Source organism: Sceloporus undulatus, chromosome 2, assembly GCF_019175285.1.
Source record: "Sceloporus undulatus isolate JIND9_A2432 ecotype Alabama chromosome 2, SceUnd_v1.1, whole genome shotgun sequence".
Taxonomy (NCBI): Eukaryota; Metazoa; Chordata; class Lepidosauria; order Squamata; family Phrynosomatidae; genus Sceloporus; species Sceloporus undulatus.
Window position 1 is genome coordinate 129670316 of NC_056523.1, and position 12514 is coordinate 129682829.

A 12514-nucleotide genomic window follows, 5' to 3' on the forward strand; every position below is an offset into this window, starting at 1 on the left:
AAAAAAAAAAAAAAAAGAGGAAAGACAGTCTGATAAGCTGTGACAAGTTGAACAAACGACTTCTGATCTTTTTTCTTTTTCTTGAAAGCATTATGGTTCATGAACATTGTGCATAGTCCAGACAAGCAGGGCTTTCAGAAATAAAACTGCCCCTATCTCTTCACCAAATGTTTCAGGGCTAGTTCCTGAATCTTGGACTGGTGAATTATGTGCCTTCCAAAAGCTGGTCAAAAAATGAGAAATCACTACAACCTGAAAAAGCTGCAGAACCCATTGTATCTCTCATTGGAAGACGGAAGGAGTCAATTCCATTGTGGTGGTCAAACTTTCATAGTTCAATTGGCACAAATTGGGGGCAGAAAAAATGGGGGCATTTTTGACAACTGGAGCAATTTCTTTGCCCAAAGAGTAAGTTACAACTTTAACCTAATACTTGGGTTCCTCTACACCAGCCAGAATGCTCCATGATGGCCCTGGAGCTGCCTGAATTTTTATCCTTACCTCTACACTCTGTAGCAATGCCAGGTGGTGTCCACACACATGTCCCACTGTCTGCCTGGCATCAACACCGCTGGCATGAAACCACTCCTCTGAGGTCAGAAATGAGGTGCCCAGTGTCATCATATGGCTGGGTGCCTCGTGAGGAGCAATTTGTATCAGCAGCAGTAGCACCAAGTGGCACAATGGGACCTGTGTGTAAACAGCTGCTCTCCATTGCTATGGAGTACTCCATGTTTCCTGCAAATCACAACAAAAGGTGGGTTTAAAAATCTATTTAAGCAGGGATAGACTGGATTCAGTGTGGAACTGGCCTTCTGTTGTGAAGTCTGCCGTCAAATCATGCCTTTGGCCTGCATTCATGTAGACAGGTCACAGTGAGGCAGAGGAAAATTATTTTAATTGTTCCATGTAGATATGCCCAGGGTTCTTCCAATTGTTCCCCCCCCCGAGAAGAAATCAGACCAAAATCGTGCTTAAAAACAGCAGTACATTGCCTGCTTCAGACTGAACACATGCTGTCTGTAGTTTGAATGGAACATGTTAGTACAATTCCTCATCACATTACATAGCAAATAAGTCCACACTTCCACACTCCAACTGCAGCCTCCATGACTTCTTTCCTCCTCTTGAGAATTTTCCCGCTCCTAAACAAGCCATTTCATAAACTAATTAGCACCTCAGCTTTACAAATGGTTTTATTTAAAATAAATTAAGCAGCGTCAGAAGGCTTTTCACCTTGTACTTTGAGGACTTCCGGCTTGGATAAACTCTGGGAAGTAGACTCCAGGCTTCAGACACTAATTGATGAGATAACTAGTTCTTTTGCTATATGACATATAGTAGAAAGAAAGATAAGTAGTAGAATTGGAACCAGTTTAAAACCAAGACTTCAAATGTGTCCTTTCGTCCAGTTTACAGAATTCTTCCTCCTCATGGCAAAGCCGTGTTTCTCTGTACATAGCTCGTAGTCCAGTGTTTGCACATGCAGAGTGCAAGGCTGAATCCAAAAAACCTCCATAGTACTGGAGACATTTTCTTCAAGGATTGTAATGCTAATTGTGTGTCCTATGAATGGATGGTAGATGGATGTATCAGTAGATCAGGATACTTTTTTACCTTCACTTCTTATTAGTATAAACATGTTACCGTTCCTGTTAGTCAAACAGTATACCATGTCTTGCTCCTTTACCAGCTCATAACATCTGTGAGGGAGCATCAGATGTTAGAAGGGTGTGCTGGTTATGTTTGTGCTTGACTCTATTTGTGTTTCCTGTTTTTTAACACTGCCACCAACCAAACTTGTATGTAGCTATAAAAGAAAAGAAGAAAGTGGGAAAGGCAGAAGGGTGTATGGAGGTTAATGTAAAGATTTGTCTCTGCAAGTAATTTTGAATATAATAGTCTGAAAGCCAGACAGGAAATCTTCAGTCTTAGGATGTATCCACATTACCAATTAATCAGTTTCATACCACTTTATTGCCTGGCCCCCTACTATGGGAGTACTGTGAAGTAGTTTTTGAGACATTTAGAATTCTCTATCAGAGGGATCCAAGGAGTGCAACAGGAATCCTAAATCCCCTACAAACTACAATTCCAGGATTCAATAGGCTGGAGCCATGGCAGTTAAAGTGGAAACAAAATACTTAATTGTGCAGTGTGGATGTGCCCTTGGGTGCATTTACCCAAAAAACATACATCTCTGAACTCAGTATTCTGAGTAAACACACAAAAGATTGGCTGGAGAAGAAAAGCATCTGTTGTATGCACATAGTGGAAAGAAATGAACAGACCTGTAGTTTCTTTCTGTCACAATACCTTTGCATGCTTTTCTGTGTGTGATTGGCTTTGTCATGTCCCGATAGTAGCCTTCCTTACAGTAATGGCAGTGGCGACCTGCTGTGTTGGTCGGCAGTTAAGGCAGAACCCCACTCTGCGACCAGATAATTTGTAGAGTTCCATATTAAAGCGGCACCTTCTAGCATGCAGGTTTGCAGTTCAAGCTGAAATGAAAGGAGACAAAAGCAGAGAGGTTGCTACTAGTGACTTTCCTATAATAGATAAGTTTGCCCTTGGCCTCAGTAATACATGTTGGGAATTACTTGAACAGACTGGGCATATCACAACAAGGGCCAGGGCATGACTTGTGGCTGGAGGCTGGAACTCAAATATAATCACAGTGGCCTGTTACAGACAGCCAAAATAAAGCTGCTTCGATCACAGTGGAGTATGGTGTTTCATGATGCATGCGTCCTAATAGTCCAGAAGCCAACCAAAGCCAGGCTCCAGTCCTTAGGGCTGGAGCGTGGCTTTGGTGCAACTTCTGGACTCTTAGGACACATGCTCATGTGAAAACACCATACCTCCACTGTGACTCGAAGCAGCTTTATTTTGGCTGTCTGTAACAGGCCATCGAATAGAACAGACAGCAGACAATGTAAAGAAGAGCAATTATGCAGGCCAAACCACAATTGACAGTTTTTGTGACTAAAAACATGGATGGACAAACAAACACCCTCCCACACACCCCCCCCCCACACACACACATACCTGGGCCGTGTAGAAGACCTGAGGGGAATTTGTGTTCTATGGCTGATCTCACATGTACAAAGTCCTGATAGTATTCTGTAGCTCACTAAGGTGACTGAGAAAAATGTTTTCTCCACCTCTCCATATATACATATACAAGGTACTGGGGAGTCAAATAGAACCAAAGTAACTTCCAAGATTATCTGTGCAGTCAGTATGAGTAACATCATTCATTCCTCCTCACCACCTCCATGCCATTAAAGATTTCAAAGAAGTGGTACATAAGGTAAGTCACATTTTATCTGATTTTTGATGAACTTGAGGATTTCTTGTTGAGCTTCACTACATTCAGAAGCTCAATTTCCCCCCATTTTCCAGAAGTTGGAATCAACAGACTGAAGATCCTTTGCTGCATTAATCCTCTAACTCTGTAGATGCCTTGGCCTTGGAGACAAGCATACCTAAATACAGTTGCTACTTTTGGTGGGGAGATATCACAAAAATATTTCCTCCTTCTACCCTATACCTCTTAAGTTAGGTATCAGGTAGGGATAGTGAAGCAAAGCATCTTTGGTGTATTGATTCTTCCATTTTCTTCCAAATCCCTTTAGTTTTGTTTCTTGGTCAAGCATTAACATGAGAGTATAAGAATTTAGAGGACTGGCCAATAATATTCCTCTTGATTCACAAGACTTAGCTAGGTCTTAACATATTATATAAATTCATGAATGATTCAAGTGCAGCGAAGGCTAAATAGTTTACCTTTACCTTTTCCTATATTGATATGTGTTTTTTGACATGAAATGTTTTCACAAAGTTGAACTAGAATTACCATTCTACCTACTGTTTTGTCTTAGGAGCCACTTAATAATTTACATCAAACTGATTCTTCAAGAAAAAGAATGGGCTGAGTATACAAAGGAGCGAGCCATTTTGTTTGACATCAGTCAAATGAAATCATAAGCCCTGACAGTTATCTCTATGTTGAAATTAGGGGGACTGAGCAGAAAGGGGTTTTATTTGCATGGTCTATGTGGTGCATTTTATTTCCTTTCCCCTATCCTGTGAAGCCTGCTAGGTGTTGCATGGATGTGCTTTAATTCTAAAGCAGAAAAAAGGAAGCAATTTGAAACAAGAGTTAGGTTCATTTTATTTTGCTATTCAGCAAAGCAAATGCTACCCAATTTAAAGGTATAAAAGCTGGTTCAGGCACAGGAGGTGGGGAGGAAATATATTGGGACTTGGGCCAATAAAAATGTTGATTTTTCCTACAGTTTAGAATGGCAGGGAAGAGTTATAGATCTCAGACGTGACTCAAATGTGAGTCACTTTCTCTTCCCACCCCCACCTCCTCAAGTGGGATGTCATGCTGCACTACTGCCTTACTCTTTGCCTAGCTAGAGAGGCCATGTAACAGCCCTCTGTTTGAAAGGATCCTCTTTTTTAAAGTCCTGTCCAGTCTATAAGAAAATAGAACATCAGGGCTTTGAATTTACCTATTAAGAGCAGATACTGTAGGTTTCCATTTACTTAGTCACAGGCTTTCCAACTGTGGTGAAGCCATTTTTATTTTTGTGTAAATAATGTTTTATTTTATTTATTTGTTTAATCAACATTTCATGATATACTTTTCTCCCCTCTCCCCCTTCCCAAAAACAGCATTGAAGGAAATACATTCCAATCAAGTTAACAATCATTATCGGAGATGTGGAAAATATCATTAATTATATTTTTTACTTCTTCATACTTCATTTTACCTTCCACTTTCTTAATCAGTTTCCCATTTATTTTTTCATTATTCTTTATTGCTTCTCCAATTTATTTATAAATTGCTAAGTATATCAGCATGTGCTTCAGTTGGTCAAATTTATGCTCTCTTTGATCCTTGGGGAGTACATGTGGCTACATAGCCCTGTACCTAGGGTTGCCATAAGTCAGGACCTCCAAACTGGGACAAATGTAGGACAAATTTTTAAAATGTAGGACACATTTATTAAAATGGAGGACACGTAAAAAATGGGTGATTTTTTTAAAAAAATGTTAATATAAATGCGGAGGGGGCCCGGCCTTGTCAGGAGGGGGGAGCAGGAAGGGCCAGGGAGCCTTGCTGAAGCGGGGCTCCTTGGCCCGGCCTGTCAGGAGGGGAGGGGGCCAGGCAGGGAAGGAATCCTCCCCTCAGGGAGGCTTTCTTTCCCTGCCTGGGCTCCGTCCCTGCCGGCAGAGCCAAGGTGGGGAAAGAAGTCTAGCCTCAGCGAGGCTTCTTTCCCTCCCTCAGCTCCAGCGGAGCCAAAGAGGCGAGGCAAGCCCCCCCCCCCCCCCCGCCAAAGAAGAGAGGCCTACACAGGCCTCTCTCTTTCCCCCGCCACTGCTGTTGTAGACTTTGCAACAAAGCCCAGGAGCTGGGGAAATCCCGGGGGCGGGGGCAACCCGGGGCAGGACCATGCGGACCCGCCCAAAACCGGGAAAGTCCCGCCCACAGGCGGGATATGGCAACCCTACCTGTACCCTCACCACAGCGTCTTCCATTTCATTTAGTTCAACCAAACATTATTGCTTAGTACCTTGTAGAAGAGGTTTATAGACCTAACTGGTTTAAACAACCTATTAAATTCACAGCAAAACAACAAACCATATATTGACTAGTCAGATCTACAGTGCCTAAGATCTATGGACTCCATTCCAGGTAAATTAACCATGACTAAAGAGAGAGGTTAGTTGCATGTTGAAGGATTGTAAATAATTGTGTGCGTATGTGTCTTCAAGTCGCCTGTCAATTTATGGTGACTCCATTATTTTCATATATTAGTCTATAATATTCTCTGCATCAGTGTATGCATTTGTACCCAATGCCACTTAACTTTTTCACAAATCCACCACATATGGCAAAATGTCCCCTCTTGTTTTACATATTTCCGACAAACATTGAAAGTTCCCTTAGACATCTTGGATAATTTCTCATGTGTTCTGTACCCCTGATACATCATTTTATAAAATCCTCTTTGAGGTCATAATATAAATTTCAAACCTTTTGACCACATCTTTTCCCACTGTTGCATTTGTACAGTAGAACAAAAAAATTTGGCCCACTTTCTCATACAATCCCTCACCTTCTGTTCTGTGTCATATTTCAACAAAAAGTTTTTCCAATCACCTGTTCCTAATTTGAACATAATTGCAGTTCAAACTCAGATTTACATTGCTCAGAACCATATTTTTTGTCCATCTTAAATCTTTCAAATAACTCTAAATATGAAAGTCATTGGAAACCATAACTTTACATCAAAAGCTGGGTTTTTTTGGTTTGTTTTTTGTTTTCATAATGTATTCTTCTTGGCAATTCTAGAAAGGTAAGCTGCTCTTTTAACCCCATGCGATAGGGTCCTAAGACAAACAAGAATTGTATGTTGTTTCAAAATAACTATGTGAAGATGTGGAATGAAATAAAAAAAATACATAATGAGATGTGAGAAACCAAATCTATCTATGACAGGGAGAATCTCATTGGTAAAAACAAATGTTTTACCTAGAATGTTGTTCCTGTTTCATACAGTACCGATACTGATAAGTGATTTACTGTTACCAATGGCAGAAGGCTTTATGTAAGTTTTTCTCAAAGTCAAATCCTTTAGGAATCAGTGATATATTAGCTTCTTTCCAACTATCAGGGATCTTTCCAGTTTGCAAAATGGAATTACCTTCTACAATGGAAGCAGGAGCTTATCCTCAAAACAAAACAAAACAAAACAAAGTAGAATAAAATGTTGACAAATCATCTGGCCCCAGAATTAGTAGTCTTCTTAATAGCATCACAAATTTCTCTTACTCTTATGGAAGCATTCATACTTCTCTATTCAACTGTAATCTTTGGCAACTTCTGTTTAGTCATATAGTCCTTTAACCTCTCTATGGAGATTTCTTGTTGTTTATATAAAGAAGAATAAAATCAATGACATATTTTCTGAATCTTCTCACCATTTCCCTCTTGTCATTTTTCTCTCTTTTCAAAAATCATAGGCCCATAATATCCCTGGTTTATCTGCAAATTCAAAATGCTTTTGTTTTACATACTTCCACGTTTTCTCCACCTCATCCACCATCAACATTGATAGTGGTCTCTGTAAAATCTTAATTTGATTACCAATTTAAGTTTTGATTACTTTTTTCTATATCTTCTCCAAAATCAATTAAGTTTTCTCCTATCTCTCTTTTCTTTTCCTTTTTAAAAAATAACTGCTGCATTGAATGAAGCATCTTCTCATGAACAGTTTACTCACATCCGAAACCATTCTAATTGCAGTACCTTTATCCAAATTGTTTTCCCAAAATTCCTTTATTTTTTTCTTACAGCCAGTTCTTAACTATCTTTTCATTTTGCAAGACAGTCTCATTTAATCTCCACCTAAATCTCCCCCTTGCTTTTTAAAAAGAACTAATACAACTGAGTTGTAATCTGAAAAAGTGGTAATACAAATTTTTTCAACTTAGTAGCCAGAGTTTTCAACATCAAAATCATATCAATTTTTTTTAAAAAAAGATCTATGCATATAATAAAAATAAATATCATCCCTCAAGGTCCCATTTTTATATCTCCATGTATCCACCAACTCCAGATTTTCCCTTTTTCAATTTTTAACCTCTAATATGTCTTACTTTCTTCCTGAAATTCTATCTTTTTTCTGTAGATACCATTCCATTCCAATTTTCCATAACACGCTAATGATAAATCCAACAGTTTGCCCATAAAATGTCAGTCTGTCTTTGCTCAGAGGACACACCTCCACTACAAGGGTCTTTATCCCCTGCAATACAATCTGGATTGCCACATACCTCCCGTTATTGTCAACCAACACCAATTATAGGCCCAGCAAAAGATTTATACAAGACCGCCCAATTTTTCTTCTTCTGAGCCATGGAGATGAATTCTTTTCCCAACTTTTTACATATCAAATATTTAGTATCCTTTTTTTAAATATGGGTCTCTTGAAGACAAACTATATTCTAGTTATTTTTTTCTCAAATAATAAAATATCTTCTTCCTTTTTTGTGGAAAATTGGCTCTATTAATTTTTCAGGTAGAGCATTTGTAATCCATGGTCAAATCAACTATTTAGATAAGTCCCCACCTCTAACACATAGTAATGTTGTACAGTATCTGCTTCACTCCCTGAGTGAGATTGTGATCTTCATTTTTGATCTTGATCTTCCCCATCCAATGAGGTTTGTTCCTTTTGCAGTTGTCCTTCTCCTTGTTGAGTGCATCTTTCTTATCTTCTTGAAAATTATTCCATTCTCTTTTATATATTTTTTTCAGAAATTACTTACTTTCTAAACTGAAACCAGTAAAAAATTTTGTTCTTTAAAAGTAAAACTCAATCCTTCCAGATTTTCCCAACTGAATGAGATCTTCTCCATTTCAACTTTTCTGCAAGGAAATTGTATTTTTTTTCCCTCTTGCACAAAATTTTCATAGGTATTTCATGCAAAATTATTATCTCTCTCCCAGCCACCTTCAGTTTACTCACAAAATGAAGATTTTCACACGACATCGTTACATTGTTCCTTTATCGTCCCAAAGTGTAGTGGAATCGTCATAACAGATAGATGATTCCAAAAGATTTTCACATGAGGTTGTTAGTGTTCTTAAAACGTTGATATATCAGAATTCAGCAATTCAACTGTTTTGAAATCGTTTTGTAATCATTTATTGCTGAATTCTGATATATCAACGTTTTAAGAACACTAACACCCTAATGTGAAAATCTTTTGGAATTGTCTGTCTGTTATGACGATTCCACTACACTTTGGGATGATAAAGGAACGATATAACGATGTCGTGTGAAAAACTTCATTGTTTCTGAAGAATCAAATTGCTTGTTTTTTTTTAATAAAGCAAACTATCACATCTCTTCAAAAGTTACATACCTTTACATATCTGGAGTTGGTTCTATAAATTCTATCCATCTCAAAATCTATCTCCTCCTTTCTTTTATCCAAGAAATTTCCTAAGGCATTAGCCAATTTTTTCCTCAAATATTTTCTTGTGGCTCTCGAGAATTTATCTAAAATTTTTTAAAAAAAATACTCTTTTTCTCTCAGGTCCAGTAAAGCCATACCATCCAGAAGTTTCTCCTTATGTTTATTGGTATTGATCTCTAATGCTTCAACTTTCTTTATTTATTATTTATCTGCTTTACTTCCTGAGCCAATTGTCTGAACAATTTTTTAATATCTTTGACTTCTCTCCTGTTTCAGGTCTTGATTTAGTTTTTGGTTAATTTTGTTTGTTTGTTTCTCGATTTGTTTCTTCTTTCTCAATTTGTTTCATCATCTCCTTTCTCATCAGTTTTATTTCCTTCATTAGTCAAGCCATTTCTACTGATGTTGTTATTATTATTATTATTATTATTATTATTATTATTATTATTTTAGTTGTATCAACAGATAGTGTTCTAGCTTCATTAGCTTTCCTTGCCTCAGTAGCTCTGGTCTTAAATGACATTGTAAAAACCACTTTGCAGATTTAATTTTTATGTGGCCACTGGGTAACAGGATTTCACCATAAAAGAATTTTTGTCTGCAATTCTTCTGGTCTCCACTAGATGTTAGTGCTTTACAATATAACTCTCAGTTCATTTCAAATCTGCCCAGCAATGAGAACACAAAAAGTTTTTTAGCTAATCTCCTGCTAGCAAACATCAACAACTTTAATTTTCTTACCATAAGAAAAGTCTTTATTCTTAATAGTAATTCATTCTTTCTTCAATAATGGAATTATCATTCCTTTTAACTTCCAAAGGAAAGCTCCTTATATGCTTTTTGAGTTACAACTTCTGCTAAACAAATAGCGCTTTTTTCCCATTTTTCCTGTATAAAATTTCTTAGTCAATAGAGTCAGGAAACTTATCAAGGCTGGTAAATTCTACTACAGAATCAATAGCTTTATTCCTTAATCAGAAGTTGAATCAAACTTAAAAGTTTAAAGGGGGGCCTAAAGCAGATGGGCCAAAAGGAGCAGCTTCCGGATGATTCAGGGTTGTGTTGTGCAGATGGTCACACCCCTGGAGCAGCCAGAAGTCACTCTGGGGTCACCAGCAAAAGAAGTGGTAAAAAAATCACTTCTGCTGGCAACTTGTTTTGGGACTATTGCAGCAGCCCACTTTGAGAGCAGGCTATGTGGTCAGTTGTCCCAGGACGATTGTGGTGCAATTGCAGCTGGCAGTCTGTTTCACCCCAGAGTGAGTTAGCAAGCATAGGCGCGTTACAGAGCGCTGAAAAGCAGCGCTCTGCCTGCGCCATCATTAGCTGCGCCGAGAAGCCCCAGCGGCCAAACCACGAGGCTTCCCGGCGCAGCTAAAAAGAAGCTTCAAAATGCTTCTTCTTGCATCATGGAAATGACGTGATGAGGCGCCAATGGCGCACTCGACGCATCATTTTCGCGATGCTACATGCGGATGCTAAGCGTCCGGCACATAAAAATGGCCGCGCCCGTGTGTATAGGGCACGGCCATTTTTACGCCCTTGTCACGTGCTGGGGTGAGGCCGGTATGGACACTAGGTCCTCGGCCAACCCCTAGCATGTGACGGGTGCGCCGCAAAGGCCTATGCGGAACAGGCCTTAGAGTCCATTTTAAATCTCTTGTTCAAACAGCACCTGGACAAACTGGTTGTCCTGCCCCTTGCTCCACTAATGGCAACTGTGCTCACGGTCTGCTTGTGAGGTGCAGAGTATTCTGGAGTTTCCTTGGCAGATCCCTTGTCAGTAACCACCACCTCCCCCTACCTGAAATCAGGGGAGAATATTGATCGGCCAGATCAGCCCCTGGCCAGTGGCACCACTGTAAACTACCCTTGTTGTGACATCATGTGGTTAAGGGCACCCACCCTCCATTGTGCCTTGCCTTGAAGTCTGTGACCTCATGAATTTCATAGGGTTTTCTTAGGCTAAGAATACTCAGAGGGAGGTTGCAAATACATTCCTCTGAAGTATATCCTACAGCACCTGGTATTTGTTGCCGGTCTCCCATCAGTGTACTAACCCAGGTTGGCCCTGCTTAGTTTCCAAGATCAGGCAGGATCTGATGCCTTTAGGGTATTTAACAGAGTATATTTATCTTGGATGAATTCTGCCCCACAGGGTTACGACCAGACTCAGCTGTGCTTATAGTAGGCTCACTGAAATTAATGTCCCATTTCTATTCAAACATAACTAACAGGCTGTACAGGCTGGCGGTAAGCACTGGCTTGGGACTGTGTGGGAGCATGGCATTTGGACAACGCACGTCCTGACACCACCTCAAAGCTGGCATCATGTCACCCACCTGATCGCACAGCGGGTGATGTTATAATTTAATAATAATAATTTGTTTTATTTATATACCGCTATTCCAAAGATCATAGCGGTGAACAGCAAGTAAGCTAATTAGCAAGTAAGCTAATTTATAGTGCTTCTTTGGCGCAGCGTTCATACACCGCATGCCAAAAGGAGTGCAGAAAAGTGCCACCGTGGCAGCAAGGGTGCCCTTTTCCCATTTTACCACTTCTTTTTGGCCTGGAAAAATGCCAGATTGGGCCCATGGTATGTGGTTGCTGCTTCCCCAATCCGACACTCAAAGGGGTGGTGGCAAGCTGCTCCTTTGGAGTGGTCTGTTTCGCCTTTATGTCTCAATTTATATGTTTTCCATTTTTTTAAAAAGTACAAGCTGTTGGTTATCACCTTTAAAGCCCTACATGGCTTGGGCCCAACTTATTTAAAGGATCGCCTACTTCCATACAATCTGCCCTGTGCTCTCAGGTCCTCTGGGAGGAACTTACTGCAGCCTATAAAGACCAGATTGACTGCAACCTCCCAGAGGTATTTTTCTGCAACCGCTCCTAGCCTGTGGAATGGCCTGCCGGATGAGATCCATCAAATCACCAATACAGATAGCTTCAAGAAAGCTGTTAAGATGGATCTCTTCCAGCAGGCCTTTCCAGAATAAATTATTTGGCCATGTAGCGACCCCTGACATATATCTTATGACTTTGCCCACTGTTATTGTTTTAATTGTTCATGTCATTTTAACCTTAAACTGTTTTATTTTTTTAAGGGGGGATATTTTGTACATATGGTGTATTCATTTAACATTATAAGCCACTTTGATTGTTTTTACAAAAAGCGGGATAGAAATAAAAGTCTTATTTATTTTATTATTTATTTAAAGTGACAATCACTTTAAATAATGAATGACACTTGAAAAATAATGGCCATTCTGCTATCATTCCATTCAACGTTGAATGCAGTGTCTGAGGCCCCTATTTCCCACATTTCAATAAATCTAATTTCTATTCAGAATTTCTATGCATAAAATTGCACACAGAGAATTAACACAGTGTTAGAATCTGAAACCCACAAGTTCATTTGAGCAAATGCATGTCAAATAATTCTTGATAGTAAAATAAGTCACGATGGCCTGTTACAGACAGCCAAAATAAAGCTGCTTCAAGTCAC